The sequence below is a fragment of the Giraffa tippelskirchi genome, chromosome 3 (assembly GCF_054371585.1).
Source record: "Giraffa tippelskirchi isolate mGirTip1 chromosome 3, T2T-mGirTip1v1.2.pri, whole genome shotgun sequence".
NCBI lineage: Eukaryota > Metazoa > Chordata > Mammalia > Artiodactyla > Giraffidae > Giraffa > Giraffa tippelskirchi.
Genome location: NC_137277.1, coordinates 76,030,650 through 76,051,875, shown reverse-complemented (window position 1 = coordinate 76,051,875; position 21,226 = coordinate 76,030,650). Strand labels below are relative to the sequence as shown.

The 21,226-nt window shown below is 37.8% G+C and overlaps 1 protein-coding gene across 22 annotated transcripts in view; it reads right to left on the bottom strand.

The window, feature by feature from the left end:
* NCKAP1 (NCK associated protein 1) overlaps positions 1-21,226 on the bottom strand; it is a 112,920-nt gene that overhangs the window by 74,988 nt on the left and 16,706 nt on the right. The window contains exon 1 of one of the 22 annotated variants that reach the window (XM_081580985.1): positions 6,559-7,032. The exons of the other annotated variants lie outside the window; for them this stretch is intronic. The gene's annotated coding sequence lies outside the window, so the exon portion shown is untranslated. Of the gene's footprint in view, positions 1-6,558; positions 7,033-21,226 lie in introns of those variants that run through there. 22 annotated transcript variants of the gene reach the window in all.

Below are 21,226 nucleotides of genomic sequence, written 5' to 3'. Positions count from 1 at the left end.
GCTGGACACGACATAGCAACTGAACAACAGCAATACAAGATATTAACAATGGGTAGAGTATAACGTGAATTCATTACATTATTTTGTTCAAGTCTAATATTATTTCAAATTAAAGGGCTTTAAAAAAATTCTAATAGTTTCTCATCACACTTAAAATACAAAGTCCTTACCAATGTCTCAGTAAAATCTAAATAGGACCCCTGCCTGTCTCCACAACTTCATCTCCCCTCATACTCCTCCAGCTTCTCTCAGTAGTTGTCATACCGGCCTGCATGCTGTGCTCATCAAATAAATTCACCAAGGCTGGCCCTACTCCAGAGCCTTTGCACTTGCTCTTTACCATGTCTGGAATGTTTTTCACTTCTTCTCATAGCTCAATCTTTCACTTCAGAGAAGCCACTGTTGAGCACTTATCTAAGATAATCTTCTCACCCACGTTACTCTCTTAATTCCTTATCCTGCTTTCTATTTCTTCCTACTACTTATCTCCAAATAAAAGTACCTATTTATTCACTTTAGTTGTTTGCTGTCTCACATTCCAACTTGAATTGAAATTCCACAGAGGCAAGGTTTGTTTTATTTCATGCTGTTATCTCCAAGGTCTAGAATATTAGAACATAGCATATTTATTTAAATAAATAAATGATCAAGTTTCTCAACAGAAAAGTCATGAGATCAATTTTTACACTGCACTGCTAATTATAAATGAATGCAATATCAGGTATCAATTCACGTCTCAAATGAGTTCATGTATCCTAATACAGAGTGGTGATTTAATCCCCTGAATAAATCTCTGTTGGGTAAAATACTTCATTATGTCCTTACAGGATTAAAAAACGAGAAATATCTAAAGAGAATTACATGCTCATATCAAATATAAGTAAATCTCCTAAGAGTACATGAAAATCCAAATTAACACCAAAACTAATCATTTCTTAAAAAGGTCCATGGGACCTTATCAAACTTTCCTTTTATCATATACAAATAATTCTACTGGCATTCACTATTTCAGAAATGCATTTTTCTGAGCAAAAGGTAGTAAGTGTAAATTCTATGGAAAGTTTTCCTGACACCTAGTAAAAATGCATGATTGAGTGTTTAATATTTGTTACTAAACTTAATCTTCATACCTGCTTTTCACGGTTCATTTTTTAAATTATGGTAAAACACAGCATAAAATACATCACTAAGGTCATATTTTATAAGTGCGTAGTTCACACTTACAAATACATCTGCACTCTTGTGCAGCCATCACCCTCATCTATCTCCAGAATTTTTGTCATCTTCCCAATCAAGGCACATTCTTATCATTTTCCAGCTATAGAAACAGTCTAGAAAAGGGTAATATGTTAATATAGATAATCAAATTTCAAAGTTCAACATACCTCTTCAATGCACTTCAAAATTCAAGTTGCCATACAATGACAAAAGTATAGGAATAAGTAAAGCTAACGTTATTTTCTTCTCGGAAAATACTTCTACTTAATTGTAGTTTCATCAATCTCAGATTGAACTTCTAAGAACTCTAATTCAATCTGTTCATTTTATACATTAAAGCAATGTTTTTCAAGTTTTATATTGGCATCTGTTCAATTCTGAAAAGAAAGAGCTTTGTTCTTTAAAGAGCAGAAAGACCAAAAAAATTAAAGGTTGTATCCATGCCTCTTTACAATAGAACTTGACTGTTGTTCTCATCATGAGTCTATTTTCCCACCCTTACCATCTCAGGGAGCCTTGAGACTTGCTTTGACCAATGGAAAACAAGGAAAGTGATACTCTTATAACTTACAAAGCCTTATAGCTTCATATTTTGTTCTTTTTTAGAACACTGTCCTGAAGTGTCATGTATGAGGAAGCTTGATATCGTATCCCACAGAAAGAGAGGTTCAACATGCTGCTATCCCAACAGGCCCCATGCCTCAGACACCACCAGATGAATGCAGCTGTGACCTAACACTGGTAAGACCTGCAAAGGAACTGCCTGACCAACCTCAGAATAAGAAATAAGTTGTTGTTCTTTTAAGTCTATTAAGATTTCGGGTGGTCTGTTATATAGCACTAGGCAGTGGAAACAAGATTAATATAAAGTTTAATGAAAGAAATTAAAATAGTCTTTATTTCAATACCTGAGCACGATAACTTGCACCAAGAAAAATCTTGGAAATCTAAGATTTCTGGTCACAAGATGGTTGAACTAACACAAACTGATGAAACTAATTTTAAGTAGTAGAAAAGCACTAATTATATACCCCAGTATAGTGTGGTCAGTCAGGTTTAACATCTTTATAAAACATACCACACTGTATTAATGACAATAAAATTCACCTCATATTACCTAAGTTCAGTAGCTCAGTCGTGTCCAACTCTTTGTGACCCCATAAACCACAGCACACCAGGCCTCCCTTTCCATCACCAACTCCTGGAGTTTACCTAAACTCATGTCCATTGAGTCAGTGATGCCATCCAGCCATCTCATCCTCTGTCGTCCCCTTGTCCTTCTGCCTTCAATCTTTCCCAACATCAGGGTCATCTCAAATGAGTCAGCTCTTTGCATAAGGTGGCCAAAATACTGGAGTTTCAGCTTTAACATCAGTCCTTCCAAAGAACACCCAGGACCGATTTCCCTTAGGATGGACTGGTTTGATCTCCTTGCAGTCCAAGGGACTCTCAAGAGTCTTGTCTAACACCACAGTTCAAAAGCATCAATTCTTCTGTTTTCAGCCCTCTTTATAGTCCAACTCTCACGTCCATACATGACTACTGGAAAAACCATAGTCTTGACTAGACAGACCTTTGATGACAAAGTAATATCTCTGCTTTTTAATATTCTGTCTAGGTTGGTCATAACTTGCCTTCCAAGGAGTAAGAGTCTTTTAATTTCATGGCTGCAATCACCATCTGCAGTGATTTTGGAGCCAAAAAAATAAAGTCAGCCACTGTTTCCCCATCTATTCGCCATGAAGTGATGGGACCAGATGCCGTGATCTTAGTTTCTTGAATGTTGAGCTTTAAGCCACCTTTTTCACTCTTCTCTTTCACTTTCATCAAGAGGCTCTTTAGTTCTTCTTCACTTTCTGTCATAAGGGTGGTGTCATCTGCATATCTGAGGTTATTGATATTTCTCCCGGCAACCTTGATTCCAGCTTGTGCTTCATCCAGCCCAGCGTTTCTCATGATGTACTCTGCATATAAGTTAAATAAGCAGGATGACAATATACAGCCTTGGCATACTCCTTTTCCTATTTGGAACCAGTCTGTTGTTCCATGTCCAGTTCTAACTGTTGCTTCCTGACCTGCATACAGGTTTCTCAAGAGACAGGTCAGATGGTCTGGTATTCCCATCTCTTTCAGAGTTTTCCTCAGTTTATTGTGATCCACACAGTCAAAGGATTTGGCAAAGTCAATAAAGCAGAAATAGATGTTTTTCTGGAACTCTCTTGCTTTTTCGATGATCCAGCAGATGTTGGCAATTTGATCTCTGGTTCCTCTGCCTTTTCTAAATCCAGTTTGAACATCTGGAAGTTCACGGTTCACGTATTGCTGAAGCCTGGCTTGGAGAATTTTGAGCATTACTTTACTAGCGTGTGAGATGAGTGCAATTGTGTGGTAGTTTGAGCATTCTTTGGCATTGCCTTTCTTTGGGATTGGAATGAAAACTGACCTTTTCCAGTCCTGTGGCCACTGCTGAGTTTTCCAAATTTGCTGGCATATTAGTGCAGCACTTTCACAGCATCATCTTTCAGGATTTGAAATAGCTCAACTGGAATTCCATCATCTCCACCAGCGTTGTTCATTGTGATGCTTCCTAAGGCCCACTTGACTTCACATTCCAGGATGTCTGGCTCTAGGTGAGTGATAACACCACTGTGATTATCTGGGTAAGGAAGATCTTTTTTGTATAGTTCTTCTGTGTATTCTTGCCACCTCTTCTTAATATCTTCTGCTTCTGTTAGGTCCATACCATTTCTGTCCTTTATTGAGCCCATCTTTGTATGAAATGTTCCCTTGGTGTCTCTAATTTTCTTGAAGAGATCTCTAGTCTTTCCTATTCTAATGACACCAATTTCCATTATGAATGAAAACGTAAATGAAGCTAATCCCTTTACACTCAATTTTAATAATATTCTTTAAAAGTCTTTCAAATATGTAATAAGCTTATTTTCATAACCTGGGCACAGAGAAATAAGTTAGGCTTTTCTTACTCATTAGACGTCATAATTCTAACTGATAATTATATTGAACTATTTATATCAAGATGGCCTCATGTGCTATTGACATGTGCAAGGTAACATGACAACATTAAGGAGTCCTTGCCAGCCGTACTCTTTAATTTTTATGGGTTTTTTTCCTATCAATTATCATTTGCTCCTGATGAAAGTACCTTTTAACATCAACGCTTTGGAAAATACATTTTTCACAATTGTACCTAAGTAAACTCAATAAGCTTGGGCACAGGGAGAACCAAAAAGGTTATTTCTGAATAAACTTCACTTTTTATAAACTACTATTTCTGGTTACTCAAAATAATTTGGTCTTTTCTTACAGGTTTATTGAGGTATAATTTATATATCATAAATTCATCCATCAATTAAATAACTGAAAATTAAATAATTGTAGTAAATTCTTAAGAGTTGTACAACCATCAACCCTACCCAGTTTTAGAAGATTTACATTATCCCCAAAAATTCTCTTGTGCCCATTTACACTTAATACTATTCTCGCCTCCAGTCCTAATACTGATCTGCTTTCTACCTCAATAAATTTGCTTTTTCCAGACATACCCTATAAAATGAAATCATACATAAACTTTTTACAACCAGCTTCTTTCATTTACCCTAATGTTTCTGCAGTTCATCCATGCTATAACATGTGTTGGTAGCTTGTTCTTTTTAATTGCTAAATAGTGCTCCATTAAATGCATATACCAATTTAGTTTATTTGTCAGTTGATGGGCATTTGAATTACTTTCATTTTTAAGCTATTTTGAACAATAAATGCTGCTATAAATATAGCCATGTGTGGACATCTAAAGTACTTTCATGGAGAAGGCAATGGCAACCCACTCCAGTCCTCTTGCCTGGAAAATCCCATGGATGGAGGAGCCTGGTAGGCTGCAGTCCATGGGGTCACTGGGAGTCGGACACAACTGAGCGATTTCACTTTCACTTTTCACTTTCATGCATTGGAGAAGGAAATGGCAACTCACTCCTGTACTCTTGCCTGGAGAATCCCAGGGACGGGGGAGCCTGGTGGGCGGCCGTCTCTGGGGTTGCACAGAGTCGGACACGACTGAAGCGACTTAGCAGCAGCAGCAGCAGCATTAACTTAATTGAGAGATATGCTTTGCTCATGTCCTCGAGTTAATTTGTGTCTGATTTTATAATGCCTTGCCTTCTCTTGACTGAGTTTGAAATACAAAATGAAAAGAGTGAACATTTATTCATCTGCTCCTTCAGCTACTTGAACTCATTTGTAGTCCTTCTTTATTCATGCCAAATTCTGTCTCCAGTGCTGCCCACCCTAAATAGGTCAGAGCACCCCACTTCTGTGTTGTTAAGCGGTAGAAGAACTGTTTCTCTCCTACAGGTACAAAACAAAGTGTTTGGGATATTCAGGAATCCTATGCCAATGTTACATTGCCATTTATTGGAAAGGGCTGGAATTGTATGTATTTCTATGTTCTAGACTTCCCTGGTGGCTCAGAGGTTAAAGCGTCTGCCTCCAATGCGGGAGACCTGGGTTCAATCCCTGGGTCGGGAAGATCCCCTGGAGAAGGAAATGGCAAACCTCTCCAGTGTTCTTGCCTGGAGAATCCCATGGACGGAGGAGCCTGGCAGGCTACAGTCCACGGGGTCGCAGAGTCGGACACGACTGAACGACTTTCCTTTCCTATGTTCTATAAAGGATTTAATGTACTGGTTCTCAATAAAATTTTATCATGACCAAAAATAAATAAATAAATAAAGTACTTTCATTTTTCTTCAGCAGATTCTTAGAAGTGGTATTGCTTCCTTCTGACTTCTCAAGTGCAACTCAGAGAGGCATGTGATAAGAAAAGTAACCTCTAGATAAGAGTCGTTACTGTAATTATATTCTATGTATTTATTCAACAAATACCCCAACCTGATATTATATTGTCAGACACTGTTGGAGGAGCTGGGGATAAAACTATGAATAAAATGCTGACCCTGGCCCTAAATGAACATACAATCTAGTGAGGAATGTTTACGTAGGTATACAGGTAACTCTCCCTTTTTTTGAGGTTCCCTGGTGGCTCAGACTGTAAAGCGTCTGCCCGCAATGCGGGAGACCTGGGTTTGATCCCTGGGTCGGGAAGATCACCTGGAGAAGGAAATGGCAACCCACTCCAGCATTCTTGCCTGGAAAATTCTATGGACTGAGGAGCCTGGTAGGCTACAGTCCATGGGATCTCAAACAGTCAGACACGACTGAGCGACTTCACCTTCACCTCCCTTTTTTTAAGGTATATACAGTTTTAAAATCTGGTTTTACAGGTATATACAGTTTTAAAATCTGGTTACACCACAACTAACTTACAGGTGCAAGGTGCAAAACTGGAGAAGATCTGTGACGATTAATTCCCACTTTCCCTTCAAGACAGAGACCCTCGTCAACTTGTAATAACGTAAAAGAAGTTTAAAAGAAAAAACAACCCATACACAAAATGCTATGAGAAAGACTACAACAAGAAAGGTCAGAACTTCAAAGGGTAGTAAAGATGATGAGTAAGATGGAGAAAATTAAAGGAGGGCCTTACACTCAAGGATTATTTTTGTTACTTGATTACATAATGACAGAGTGGAGGCTCATATTAGACTGCCTCAATCAGGAGGCCTGTAAAGAGGAATAAAGTTGATGCTTAAGGCTGTCTTGGATTCTTTCTGGCCTTTTTGGCCATCTGATGTTCTTGGGAGATTTGAAGTTAAGGTGAAGTGGTGTCAATGAGAGAATAATTCCCACTTGATACCTGATCTTTTAATACCCACTTTCTAATACCACCCTAATACCCCCTTAATAAGGTGAAAGTGAAAGTCACTGAGTCGTGTCTGACTCTTTGTGACCCCATGGACTATACAGTCCATAGAATTCTGTAGGCCAGAATACTGGAGTGGATAGCCTTTCCCTTCTCCAGGGGATCTTCCCAACCCAGGTCTCCCATATTGCAGGCAGATGCTTTACCAACTGAGCCAATAGGAAAGCCCAGGTTGGGTAGGGTACTTAATACCCTACCTTCATCAATTCTTTGAACTCAGAGGGAGCTCCTATCCACGCACTCTACTACTTTTTCTTGAAAACATACCATCTCATGTTCAGTTTCCCCTTTTATCCATCTTAAGATCATGTGGCCCATCATTATATTACTCCCTTGTAACTCTCTGCCTCTGTCATACTTGCCAGATAAAACCCACAACAGGAGAAAGCCTATACCTATGCTCTGACTCCATCTCAACCTGAATTCACTATCACCAACCGTAAATGAGTTGCAACATTATGCCATTTTCACCATCAATTCCCTCTCCCAACTCTCCTCAGTGATTATGCGACTCCTCCTCTCTCTCAATAATGCCTCTTCAACTTGATTCTCAGCTTAATGCTTGCCTAAGCCCAAGACTTATATATATATTTGGCTACTCAACATCTCCATTTAGACTTCTAGAAGGTCTCTCAAACTTAACATATCTAATATTGAGCTACTGAGTACTATCCCTTCTATAATCAAACCCTAAGTAATCTTATTTCTTCATCCCAGTATATCTTGATATTTCCTAATCCAAAAACCTTAGGGTCTTAAATTTCTCACTGTTTTATATACCCCATACCAAATGCATCAGCAAATACTATAGGCTCTGTCTTCAAAACATCCATAATCTGAACATTTCTCACCTTTACTACCCTAGGCCATGCCACACCCAGCTCTTTCAATGACTACAAATTGCCTAATCAGCTTCTCTATTTCTACCTGTTTTTTCTGCAGACTATTTCTCAATCCAGCAACCATAGTGACCATAGGTATATCACTTCATTCTTCTATTACTCTTCTACAATAACATCTCAAGAGTAATTAACAAAAGTACTTACTATGTTCGAGAAAGCCCTTTATGATCTGCCTACCCCTTCAACCATCGTCCATATCTCCTACCACTATCTCCCAGCTCCTTCTCCAGGGTGGACTCTGGCCTATCTCCTGTTCCCTGAACAAGCCAGGTATGCTCCCACCTGAGCTTCTGCCAATGCTGCTCCCTAAACACAGAAAGCTCCTCCCCCAGCTCACCTCACTCCCTCCTAACTTTAATCACTCCCTCCTAACTTTAAATCTCCGCCCTGCTGTCTCCTCAGTAAGGCTTTTCCCAGGTCAAGTCAATTAGCATCTCCCCATTATCACTCTTTGTTCTTTTTAGAACTTTTTAGAACTCATCTCTACCTGGCAATATGTTCCTATTCTAATCAATCTCTATCCAGCAGAGTATAACCTACAAGACCAGTGATGTGATTTATTTGCTGCTGGAGTCCCTCTCCCAGAATAGGACTCAGCTAATAGCAGGCACCCAGTAAATGTTTTAAATAAATAAATGAATACACAGGACTATGGGTACACATACAACTGGTACTTAACCTAATTGGAAAGGGTTAGAAAAAGCATCTCCGAAACAGTGACATTTAAGGACAGCCCTGAAAGACAAGTAGAAATTAGCCTAGTAAAGAATATGGGAAAGAAAGATTTTTCTAGATAATAAAAATAACAAAAGGCTAGAGGCAAGAGAAAGAATGGTCATTTGTGCCATCAAAGTGTACAAATACCTCTCCCCAAATAAAATACTGCTTTAAAAATAGTGTGTTTCTCCAGTGAGGACAATGAGGGCTAACACAGTATACTAGCCTATGTATTCCTGGCCAAAGACCATTAGGGTATGTATTTAAAACAGTATTAGCCAAGAGGAGTGCTAAGAAGAACAAAAGTAAAACAAATATTTTGCAACATCTGTTATTTATTCTCTTATAGTCCCTTTTGCTATCTTTGATTTTAGAGCTTGGCAAATAACTTTTGATTTGACAAAAGGTAAAACTGGACTGGCCAAGAAAAACAATAATCAGATACCATGTCAAAAGTACTCAAAGGATATCAGCTTAAAAGTGGCCAAAGGCCCCTTCAAAGAAATGACTCAAGAAAACAAAAACTAAATATCAACAATACCACTAGGTTTGGTAACATACTTTGCTGTTATGAAGGAAATCATAATCATCATTGCAGTCAACGGGATTAGCTAACAAAATCTGGAAGATGGCTGAAAAACTGTCAAGATATAACTTTAGGAAATCTGAAGAAAATGAATAAATAATTGCAAATGGCAGGAATGCATCTCCTTGGGGACTATGCTATGAAAACCCAAGATGAGGCTCACTGGCCATTTTATCTGTCGAAAACCTGACAGCATCCTTATTATTGTAGTTTAATATAATTAGAACATACAATGCATAAGATTCACAAAATAAGGTGATTTTAAAACAGATGTGTTTTGGGATCACAAGAACCACCCTTGGGGATATGACAAAAGCTGAAAAATATGTTGACACATCAACTCTGTATACAATTTCAGGGGATTCCCAAACTCGATGAAATTCAGTGTGAAAGCTCAGGCAGTCAGTCAGTTCAGCTGTTCAGTTATCTCTGACTCTTTGCGACCCCATGGACTGCAGCACACCAGGCTTCCCTGTCCATCACCAATTCCCCATAGCTTGCTCAAACTCTTGTCCATCGAGTCGGTGATGCCATCCAACCATTTCATCCTCTGTCATCCCCTTCCCTTCCCGCCTTCAATCTTTTCCAGATTCAGGGTCTTTTTCAAGAGTCAGTTCTTCGCATCAGGTGGCCAAAGTATTTGGAATTTCAGCTTCAGCATCAGTCCTTCCAATGAACATTCAGGACTGACTGCCTTTAGGATGGACTGGTTGGATCTCCTTGCAGTCCAAGGGACTCTCAAGAGTCTTCTCCAACACCACAGTTCAAAAGCATCAATTTTTCTGTGGTCAGCCCTCTTAATAGTCCAACTCTCACATCCATACATGACTACTGGAAAAACCATAGCTTTGACTAGACGGACATTTGTCAGCAAAGTAATGTCTCTGCTTTTTAATATGCTATCTAGGTTGGTCATAGCTTTTCTTCCAAGGAGCAAGCATCTTTTAATTTTGTGGCGGCAGTCACCATCTGCAGTGATTTTGGAGCCCCCCAAAAATAAAGTCTCTCACTGTTTTCACTGTTTCCCCACCTATTTGCCATGAGGTGATGGGACCAGATGCCATGATCTTAGTTTTTTGAATGTTGAGTTTTAAGCCAGCTTTTTCACTCTCCTCTTTCACTTTCATCAAGAGGCTCTTTAGTTTTTCTTCACTTTTTGCCATAAAGGGTAATGTCATCTGCATATCTGAGGTTACTGATATTTCTCCCCACAATCTTGATTCCAGCTTGTGCTTCATCCAGCCCAGTGTTTCATGTGATGTACTCTGCATAGAAATTAAATAAGCAGGGTGATAATATACAGCACCTTGACGTACTCCCTTCCCAATCTGGAAACAGTCTGCTGTTCTATGTCTGGTTTTAACTGTTGCTTCTTGACCTGCATATAGATTTCTCAGGAGACTGGTAAGGTGGTCTGGTATTCCTATCTCTTGAAGAATTTTCCAGTTTGTTGTGATCTACACAGTCAAAGGCTTTGTGAGAACCAATACACCTGGGATAATAAAGAGAACTATATCCCAGGATGAAAGTTATGCAGCAGGCTTATGAAAATTGTCCAGAGGAAAGTTAGAAGACAGAGGGTTATAGGAGAGTGGGCTCCAGAAGAAAAGGAAAGCTTACAGAAAGGTGGTATGAATTAGACTGGATAAATTTTAATATTCTATAAAGAAAACTAATTCAAGAAAGTCACAATATTTATCTATGGAACAAATTTAACTGTGAAATAGCTCTGGAAGATAGAATCCATTTCAGTTTGATAATAAATATATATATAAATACATGTAATATAAACATATTATATTATTTGGACTTCTAAGAAAGCCCAAAGTGTGACAATGGAGTGAAGAAATGCAAATCAAACATTCAGGTCTTTGCCAATTATTTTAACTTTTAGAATCAGCATATAATTTAATCTCAGAACACTATATGATTACAGGACCAAAGGAGAACACTATATGATTACAGGACCAAAGGAGAGCACTAACAATTCTAGCAACATGAATGTATAAATGACCAAGGTTAAGGTTATAAATATAGAGAACTACACTATTTAAAGTTTAAAAAGGAAGTAACCAACGAAACAAAAATATTAACAACAAAAAAAACATCAAACATCAGGAAGAGGGGAGAGGACAGAGGACGGGAGGAAACAATGAGCTAACGCCTCATATTTTGTAGCAAAGAATTAACAGATGCTGTCTAAAGTTGACAAATAAATATATAAAAGAATAAGCATATTTCTTATAGTTCTGGAGGTAACTTCCAGATATACTAAAAATACAGGTTCCCCCTGAGAAATATGAGCAGGATAGGATTACATACACTCACATTTCATCCTAAATTCTTCTAGACTATTTAATTATGATATACTCATGTTAGCGTGGTAAGAATTAAAAGTAAAAAAAAAAAAAAATTAAGCCAGTTTAGGTAGGTCTTTAGTGCTGATGCAATTCCCTGCCAGCACCTGACCTATTTCATATACTTTTAAAATATATCAAAGCAAGGCTTACTTGTTTTTTCTATTGAGGGGTTCACTCTTTTATTAATTTTCTTTCTTATTTAAGTTAGAAATAATGACTATTACATGTGGAAGAGATGTTAACTGAATGTTGATGACACTTTTAAAAAAGAATATAGACACAAGTTAGTTCTCATTATATTAAAATTTCTTGAATCTTAGTCAAAATCAAGTATTTCTTTTAAGTTTCCAAGAGGATACACACACACTTCTTTACAAAAGTATACATCATCAAAACTGTTACATTACTTTTACTGTAAGATGATTCCTTCTATAATCAAAGTATTATTTGCTAGCCTACTACATCCAAGTTAACAGAGATTGAAAGATGGGTTCATGGAAAACAGAGGAGTGAGGTTCCACAAAGAAAGAGATTACTTTTGTTCTGCTTCCCCTAGTGGAGGCTGGAGAAAAGGAAAGAAGGGAATAACAAGCGAGACTGGGAGGCATGAAAAGCCTTGATGGGATCATTACAGCACTTCACTTGTCAGAGCAGGACTCACACAGATCTGAAAGGATACATTCAAAAGACATTAAAGACAGTATTAAAAGTGACAAACTCTCAATGACCAGATTAACATTTTGTAAAAGTTAGAGGCTTCTAGGTTTAGGTAACCAAGTCAATTGTAACGATTTAAAACAAAGAATACAGAAGAGAAACAGAATGGAGGATAACCATGTGCTCAACACTGGACAAAAAGTGTGATGTTCAGCTTGTGGAGCTGTCCAAAGTGTAACTATAGACAGTATATTACTAGATAACATAGTATCTAGCATATTACTTAGTTGATAGTATATTGTTTAGATGAAGCCATGGAAGTAAAATGTTTTCATACATATATATATTGCAGGAAGTGAAAAAAAAAGGTCATTTAGAAATATCCACATGAAAAGAGCTGCTAGAAAAAAAAAATCAGTGAAACAGAACTAAAAGTTAGAGAAGTAATATAAATAAAATCTTCCATTTTTCAAAAGCAATGTGTTACACAAGTCTGCTGAGTGGTAAAACCAAAACTCAAATTTTGGTTTGTTGTCCATTCTTTTCACCAATATAGTACCATCATGATGGAAGCCATGAAAAAGACAAGTAATGCCCATTTTAGAGATTAACTCAGTTCAGTTCAGTTGCTCAGTCATGCCCAACTCTTTGCGACCCCATGAATTGCAGCACACCAGGCCTCTCTGTCCATCACCAACTCCTGCAGTCTACCCAAACCCATGTCCATCGAGTCAGTGATGCCATCCAACCATCTCATCCTCTGTTGTCCCCTTCTCCTCCTGCCCCCAATCCTACCCAGCATTAGGGTCTTTTCCAATGAGTCAACTCTTCGCATGAGGTGGCCAAAGTATTGGAGTTTCAGCTTCAACATCAGTCCTTCCAATGAACACCCAGGATTGATCTCCTTTAGGATGGATTGATTGGATTTCCTTGCAGTCCAAGGGACTCTCAAGAGTCTTCTCCAACACCACAGTTCAAAAGCATCAATTCTGCGGCGCTCAGCTTTCTTCACCGTCCAACTCTCACATCCATACATGACCGTTGGAAAAACCATAGGCTTGACTAGATGGACTTTTTTTTTTTTTTTTTTTAGATGGACTTTTGTTGGCAAAGTAATGTCGCTGCTTTTAAATATGCTATCTAGGTTGGCCATAACCTTCCTTCCAAGGAGTAAGTATCTTTTAATTTCATGGCTGCAATCACCATCAGCAGTGATTTTGGAGCCCCCAAAAATAAAGTCTGACACTGTTTCCACTGTTGCCCCATCTATTTGCCATGGAGTGATGGGACCAGATGCCATGATCTTAGTTTTCTGAACGTTGAGCTTTAAGCCAACTTTTTCACTCTCCTCTTTCACTTTCATCAAGAGGCTCTTTAGTTCTTCTTCACTTTCTGCCATAAGGGTAGTGTCATCTGCATATCTGAGGTTATTGATATTTCTCCCGGCAATCTTGATTCCAGCTTGTGTTTCTTCCAGCCCAGCGTTTCTCATGATGTACTCTGCATAGAAGTTAAATAAGCAAGGTGACAATATACAGCCTTGACGTACTCCTTTTCCTATTTGGAACCAGCCTGTTGTTCCATGTCCAGTTCTAACTGTTGCTTCCTGACCTGCATATAGGTTTCTGAAGAGACAGGTCAGATGGTCTGGTATTCCCATCTCTTTCAGAATTTTCCACAGAGACTAATTAGGAATAAGCAAGTTTCCTTACCGTTTCCTTCTAACTCATGACTAAAGCACAGTGCATGTGTCAAGAGCCTCCCCATACCCATCCTCAATACCACCACCCCACCCCCAAAACACACTTATGTTTTTAAGAAGCTGGGGCACCACTAAAAAGTACAATTATTTTTATAGCTAATAACATAAAGTGTTTTAAAGTGTTGGTAAATTTGGATCTTGACATAGTTATAGACAATATGTGAATAAATGAAAGCTAGCTAAGTTAAAGCATATCAATTAGGTTCATTTACTCATTATTTAGTGTCTCTCATGAGCCAAGCACTAGGGATAAAATGGTGTCTAAAAACAGACTTTAACGCTATGCCTCTGAACCAACTGTAATGAAATTATGACACTTTCAGAGTTGCTTTATTTTGTCTTGTCTTGAATGACCTTGTAAGCTACTTAATTAAAAATGTTTATTACATATAATTGCATCTTGTAATACTGTGCTCCAAGAAAGAGGAAATAAACAATAAGTATAACACAAAATATTCCTATAAGTTTGAAAGCTTAACTTCAAATTATTTCAATAATGGCCTATACCTAAGTCCAGAATCCCTGTATTATTGTACCACCCCACTCACTAATAATGTCTTCATTCTTAGGGAGTTAAGACCTAACTGAACATACATAAGACAGTAATTTATATCATTTTCTCCTCAATTTGGTAACCAAATCCAAAGTTTTGTACTAAGTGTAAAATAAATAAGAAAATTCCTTAATGATACTTTTGTGCCAGATATTTTTACGGTTTTAAAAAACACAAACTAGCATTTGGATGTAAATACAGCATAGGAAGAAAGGAGGGAATTAAGTTTTTAGAAGTTTAGGAAAAAAAATTCTTAAAAGTTTTAATATACACCTGAACATTAGTTTTCAGAATTTCTTGGGCAAAACAACTTTTACCTATTGATAAAATAAGGAGTTTCTACTCTTTTCTTCATCCAGGGAAATAACAGATTTCCCTCTGTATGTTCATAAGCAATCTATGAGAAACAAATCATAAATCCGTTTGACAGTTACACTTTCAAAATAATGGAAGACATGGTACAAATAACCTCTCAGCTCAGAAATGTTTTCCTTATCTAAATTAAATAAGAAAATCTATAAAGCCTATGAAAATATATAGTCAGGGGCTTCCCTGGTGGTCTAGTGGTTATGAATCTGCCTGCCAGCGCAGGGCACATGGGTTTGATCCCTGGTCCAGGAAGATTCCACATGTCAAGGAGCAACTAAGCCCATGCGCCACAACTACCGAGTCCGCGAGCCCTAGAGCCTATGCTCCACAGCAAAAGAAATCACCAGAGTGAGAGATCTGCCTGCTGCAACTAGAGAGTAGTGTCTGCTTGCAGTTAACTACAGAAAGCTCACTCACAGTAACCAAGACCTGGCTCAGCCAAAAATAAATAAATAAATCTTAGTTAAAAAAGAAATACACACACACACATATATTGTTCAGTCGTAAGTCATGTCCGACTCTTCATGACCCCACAGACCCTCCAGGCTCCTCTGTCCATGAGGTTCTCCAGGCAAGAATACTGGAGTGGGTTGCTATTTCCTTCTCCACACATATATATTATATATATATAGCCTGGCATATATTAGACAGTCAGTTATGTAGCTGCTATAATACAACTGGCTTTTATTCATATGAATTTTATTTAATCGACCACTTTGAAGCATACAGAGCATTTAATTCAACACCATGATCCAGGAAAATAAATCACATTCCTTGGTATGGATGCTCCCTAAGTCCAAAATTGGGGGTGGGGTGGAATTTATAAATTTACAACTGGTCACAACTACACAAGACAGTAAAAGTGACTCAACGGAGCTCAACATCATCGCTACTGAAGCCATGTTAGGAACCAATCCTATTAGTTGGCACTGCCCTCCTTCACTGTATACGAGATATCTATGTGCTCCCAGTTTCTACTGAATTTAAAAGTATGGGAGCTGGCACAAGAGCACATACCTGAGAAAGAAACAACAAAAAAGAATCAACAATTTTTCACTGCAAACTAAGACTGGATTTTTTGTAAGGATCATTTTAGAAACTTGAAAGCAAAAATTTTGCTGAATTTTCCACTGAAACAATCTTTTTGTGACTGCCTTTTCTGAAACTGGGGACAAGTGGTGCTTGTGTAACATGCATGAAAACAGAAATACTGCTAATCAGTAATTCTCCATGATCTCTGAGATAATGCAAGCATGCTCTATAGCACATATCTCTACAATGGCCCAAACACCAGGAATAAGAAGAGAAAAAAAGCAACTGTGATGTCGATACCATTTCTTCAGTGTATTTAGCCAGAAATGTGTAAGCTCCGATCATCCCAGACAGTACTGTCATTCCCTGTCCTTATACTTCTATTATAATTCTATTATAATTCTCTAGAATTAAAAAAATTACAAGATGAAATCCCTCATTTCCTAACCCAAACTCGCTAGGAACTTCTCATGAGGACTTTAGCAGGCCCAAATCAAAACTAAGATCACAAAACTTCACAAACAGTACACACAGTACTTCAGTGTGTAAAAAAACAACAGCATGGCATTACACAGAATAGTTGTAAAGGCCATATGACAAAATTCAGACTTTCCAAACAATACAACCAGAGTACCTTCTACAAGTAGAGATAATATTTAACAATGGTGTATAGTTGATTTTATAGGTTAAACATAGAATTATCACATGACCCAGCAATTCTACTCCTAGGTGTATATTTCCAAAAGAAATAAAAAACATATGTCCATATAACTTTTACACAAACATTCATAGTAGCAGTATTTGTAATAGCCAAAAAGCAAAAACAACTCAAGCATCCATCAATTGATGAACGGATAAATAAAAGGTGATATATCCACACAACGGAATATTTTTTGGCAACAAAAAGAAAAGAAGTACTAATATATGCTACAACCTGGATAAACCATGAAACATTACACTAAGTGAAAGAAGCCTGTCAAAAAAGACACATTAATTATTTTACCTATATAAAATCTACAGGACAGGCAAGCATACAGAAGGAGATTCATGTTTGCCTAGAGCTGAGGTGGTGAGGATACTGGCAGGAGTGACTGCTAATGGGTCTGGGGTTTCTTGTCGGAATGATGAAGATGATCTAAAATTGATTACGGCACTGGGATGCACAACTCTGTGAATGAACTAAAACCCACTGAACTGTACACTTTAAACAGGTGAACTGTATGCTATGTGAATCATATCTGAATAGTTATTTTAAAAGTCAATTCTGTGTTACAAAAGTTGAAAAATAAACTATTAAAAAACAAACAACAATAACAAAAACCTAGCATTACTGTAAACAGCATGCCCAACAAATCAAGAACACAGATTATCAATTTATTCAACAAAAAATTATACTGATATGAAATAGTGAATATATGTTTAATCAGATCTTGCTGATTTTCTAATAAAAGGTCTCATATCAAGGAACTATGTTCTCATACAGAAATTTTCACACACATATAAATTAAACTGAAAAGATTCCCTGAAGAGCTCATATCACAGATTTTATGAGCCATGAGAAAGAGAAGCATAAGATTAAATGTAAAACAGATTTCATTGGCAACGGGATCATACTTATCAATAATTACCTTAAATGTAAATGGGTTGATTGCCCCAACCAAAAGACAAAGACTGGCTGAACGGATACAAAAACAAGACCCCTATATATGTAGTCTACAAGAGACCCACCTCGAAACAAGGGACACATACAGACTGAAAGTGAAGGGCTGGAAAAAGATATTTCATGCAAATAGAGACCAAAAGAAAGCAGGAGTAGCAATACTCATTATCAGATAAAACAGACTTTAAAACAAAGGCGGTGAAGAGAGACAAAGATGGACACTACATAATGATCAAAGGATCAATCCAAAAAGAAGATATAACAATTATAAATATATATGCACCCAACATAGAAGCACAGCAATATGTAAGGCAAATGCTAACAAGTATGAAAGGGGAAATTAACAATAACACAATAATACATAAGAGACTATTATCAGCAACTATATGCAAATAAAATATCTGGACAACTTGGAAGAAATGGATAAACTCTTAGAAAAGTACGACTTTCCAAAACTGAACCAGGAAGAAATAGAACATCTCAACAGACCCATCACAAGCAAGGAAATTGAAACTGTAATCAGAAATCTTCCAGCAAACAAAAGCCCAGAACCAGATGGCTTCATAGCTGAATTCTACCAAAAATTTAGAGAAGAGCTAACACCTACCCTACTCAAGCTATTACAGAAAATTGCAGAGGAAGGTAAACTTCCAAACTCCCTTCTATGAGGCCATCATCACCGTAATACCAAAACCTGACAAAGATGCTACAAAAAAAGAAAACTACAGGCTAATATCACTGATGAACATAGACGCAAAAATCCTTAACAAAATCCTAGCAAACAGAATCCAATGACATATTAATAAGATCATACATCATGACCAAGTGGGCTTTATCCCAGGGATGCAAGGATTCTTCGATAGCCACAAATCAATCAATGCAATACACCACAAAAACAAATTGAAAAATAAAAACCATACGATTATTTCAATAGATGCAGAGAAAGCCTTTGACAAAATCCAACATCCATTTATGATAAAAACCCTCCAAAAAGCAGGAATAGAAGGAACATACCTCAACATAATAAAAGCTATATATGACAAACCCACGGCAAACATTATCCTAAATGGTGAAAAACTGAAAGCATTTCCCCTAAAATCAAGAACAAGGCAAGGGTGCCCACTTTCACCACTACTATTCAACATAGTTTTGGAAGTTTTGGCCACAGCAATCAGAGCAGAAAAAGAAATAAAAGGAATCCAGATTGGAAAAGAAGAAGTAAAACTCTCACTGTTTGCAGATGACATGATCCTCTACATAGAAAACCCTAAAGACTCCACCAGAAAATTACTAGAGCTAATCCACGAAAATAGTAAAGTTGCAAGATATAAAATTAACACACAGAAATCCATTGCATTCCTATACACTAACAATGAGAAAACAGAAAGAGAAATTAAGGAAACAATTCCATTCACCATCGCAACGAAAATAATAAAATACTTAGGAATATATCTACCTAAAGAAACAAAAGACCTATATACAGAAAACTATAAAACACTGGTGAAAGAAATCAAAGAGGACACAAACAGATGGAGAAATATACAGTGTTCACGGATCGGAAGAATCAATATAGTGAAAATGAGTATACTACCCAAAGCAATCTATAGATTCAATGCAATCCCTATCAAGCTTCCAACGTATTCTTCAGAGAACTAGAGCAAATAATTTCACAATTTGTATGGAAATACAAAAAACTTCAAATAGCCAAAGCAATCTTGAGAAAGAAGAATGGAACTGGAGGAATCAACCTGCCTGACTTCAGGCTCTACTACAAAAGCCACAGTCATCAAGACAGTATGGTACTGGCACAAGGACAGAAATATAGATCAATGGAACAAAATAGAAAGCCCAGAGAGAAATCCACGCACCTATGGACACCTTATCTTCGACAAAGAAGGCAAGAATATACAATGGAGAAAAGACAATCTCTTTAACAAGTGGTGCTGGGAAAACTGGTCAACCACTTGTAAAAGAATGAAACTAGAACACTTTCTAACACCATACACAAAAATAAACTCAAAATGGATTAAAGATCTAAACGTAAGACCAGAAACTATAAAACTCCTAGAGGAAAACATAGGCAAAACACTCTCCGACATAAACCACAGCAGGATGCTCTATGACCCACCTCCCAGAATGTTGGAAATAAAAGCAAAAATAAAGAAATGGGACCTAATTAAAATTAAAAGCTTTTGCACAACAAAGGAAACTATAAGCAAGATGAAAAGACAGCCTTCAGAATGGGAGAAAATAATAGCAAATGAAGCAACAGACAAACAATTAATCTCAAAAATATACAAGCAACTCTTGCAGCTCAATTCCAGAAAAATAAACGACCCAATCAAAAAGTGGGCCAAAGAACTAAACAGATACTTCTCCAAAGAAGACATACAGATGGCTAACAAACACATGAAAAGATGCTCAACATCACTCATTATCAGAGAAATGCAAATCAAAACCACAATGAGGTACCATTTCACGCCCATCAGAATGGCTGCTATCCAAAAGCCTACAAGCAATAAATGCTGGAGAGGGTGTGGAGTAAAGGGAACCCTCTTACACTGTTGGTGGGAATGCAAACTAGTACAGCCACTATGGAGAACAGTGTGGAGATTCCTCAAAAAACTGGAAATAGAACTGCCATATGACCCAGCAATCCTACTGCTGGGCATACACACTGAGGAAACCAGAATGGAAAGAGACACGTGTACCCCAACATTCATCGCAGCACTGTTTTATAACAGCCAGGACATGGAAGCAGCCTAGATGCCCATCAGCAGATGAATGGATAAGGAAGCTGTGGTACATATACACAATGGAATATTACTCAGCCATTAAAAAGAAGACATTCGAATCAGTTCTAATGAAGTGTATGAAACTGGAGCCTATCATAGAGAGTGAAGTAAGCCAGAAAGAAAAACACCAATACAGTATGCTGCTGCTGCTAAGTCGCTTCAGTCGTGTCCGACTCTGAGCGACCCCCTAGACGGCAGCCCACCAGGCTCCGTCGTCCCTGGGATTCTCCAGGCAAGAATACTGGAGTGGGTTGCCATTTCCTTCTCCAGTGCATGAAAGGGAAAAGTGAAAGTGAAGTCGCTCAGTTGTGTCCGACTCTTAGCGACCCCATGGACTGTAGCCTACCAGGCTCCTCCATCCATGGGTTTTCCAGGCAAGAGTACTGGAGTGGGGTGCCATTGTCTTCTCCGCCAATACAGTATACTAACACATATATATGGTATTTAGTCAATCGGTAAAGATAACCCTGTATGCGAGACATCAAAAGAGACACAGATAAATAGAACAGCATTATGGACTCTATGGGAGAGGGCAAGGGTGGGATGATATGGGAGAATGGCATGGAAGCATGTAAATTATCATATGTGAAATGAATCGCCAGTCCAGGTTCAATGCACGATACAGGGTGCTCGGGGCTGATGCACTGGGATGACCCTGGGGGATGGGATGGGGAGGGAGGTGGAAGGGGGCTTCTGGAAGGGGAAAACATGTACACCCATGGTGTATTCATGTCAATGTATGGCAAAATAAATACAATATTGTAAAGTTAAAAAATAGA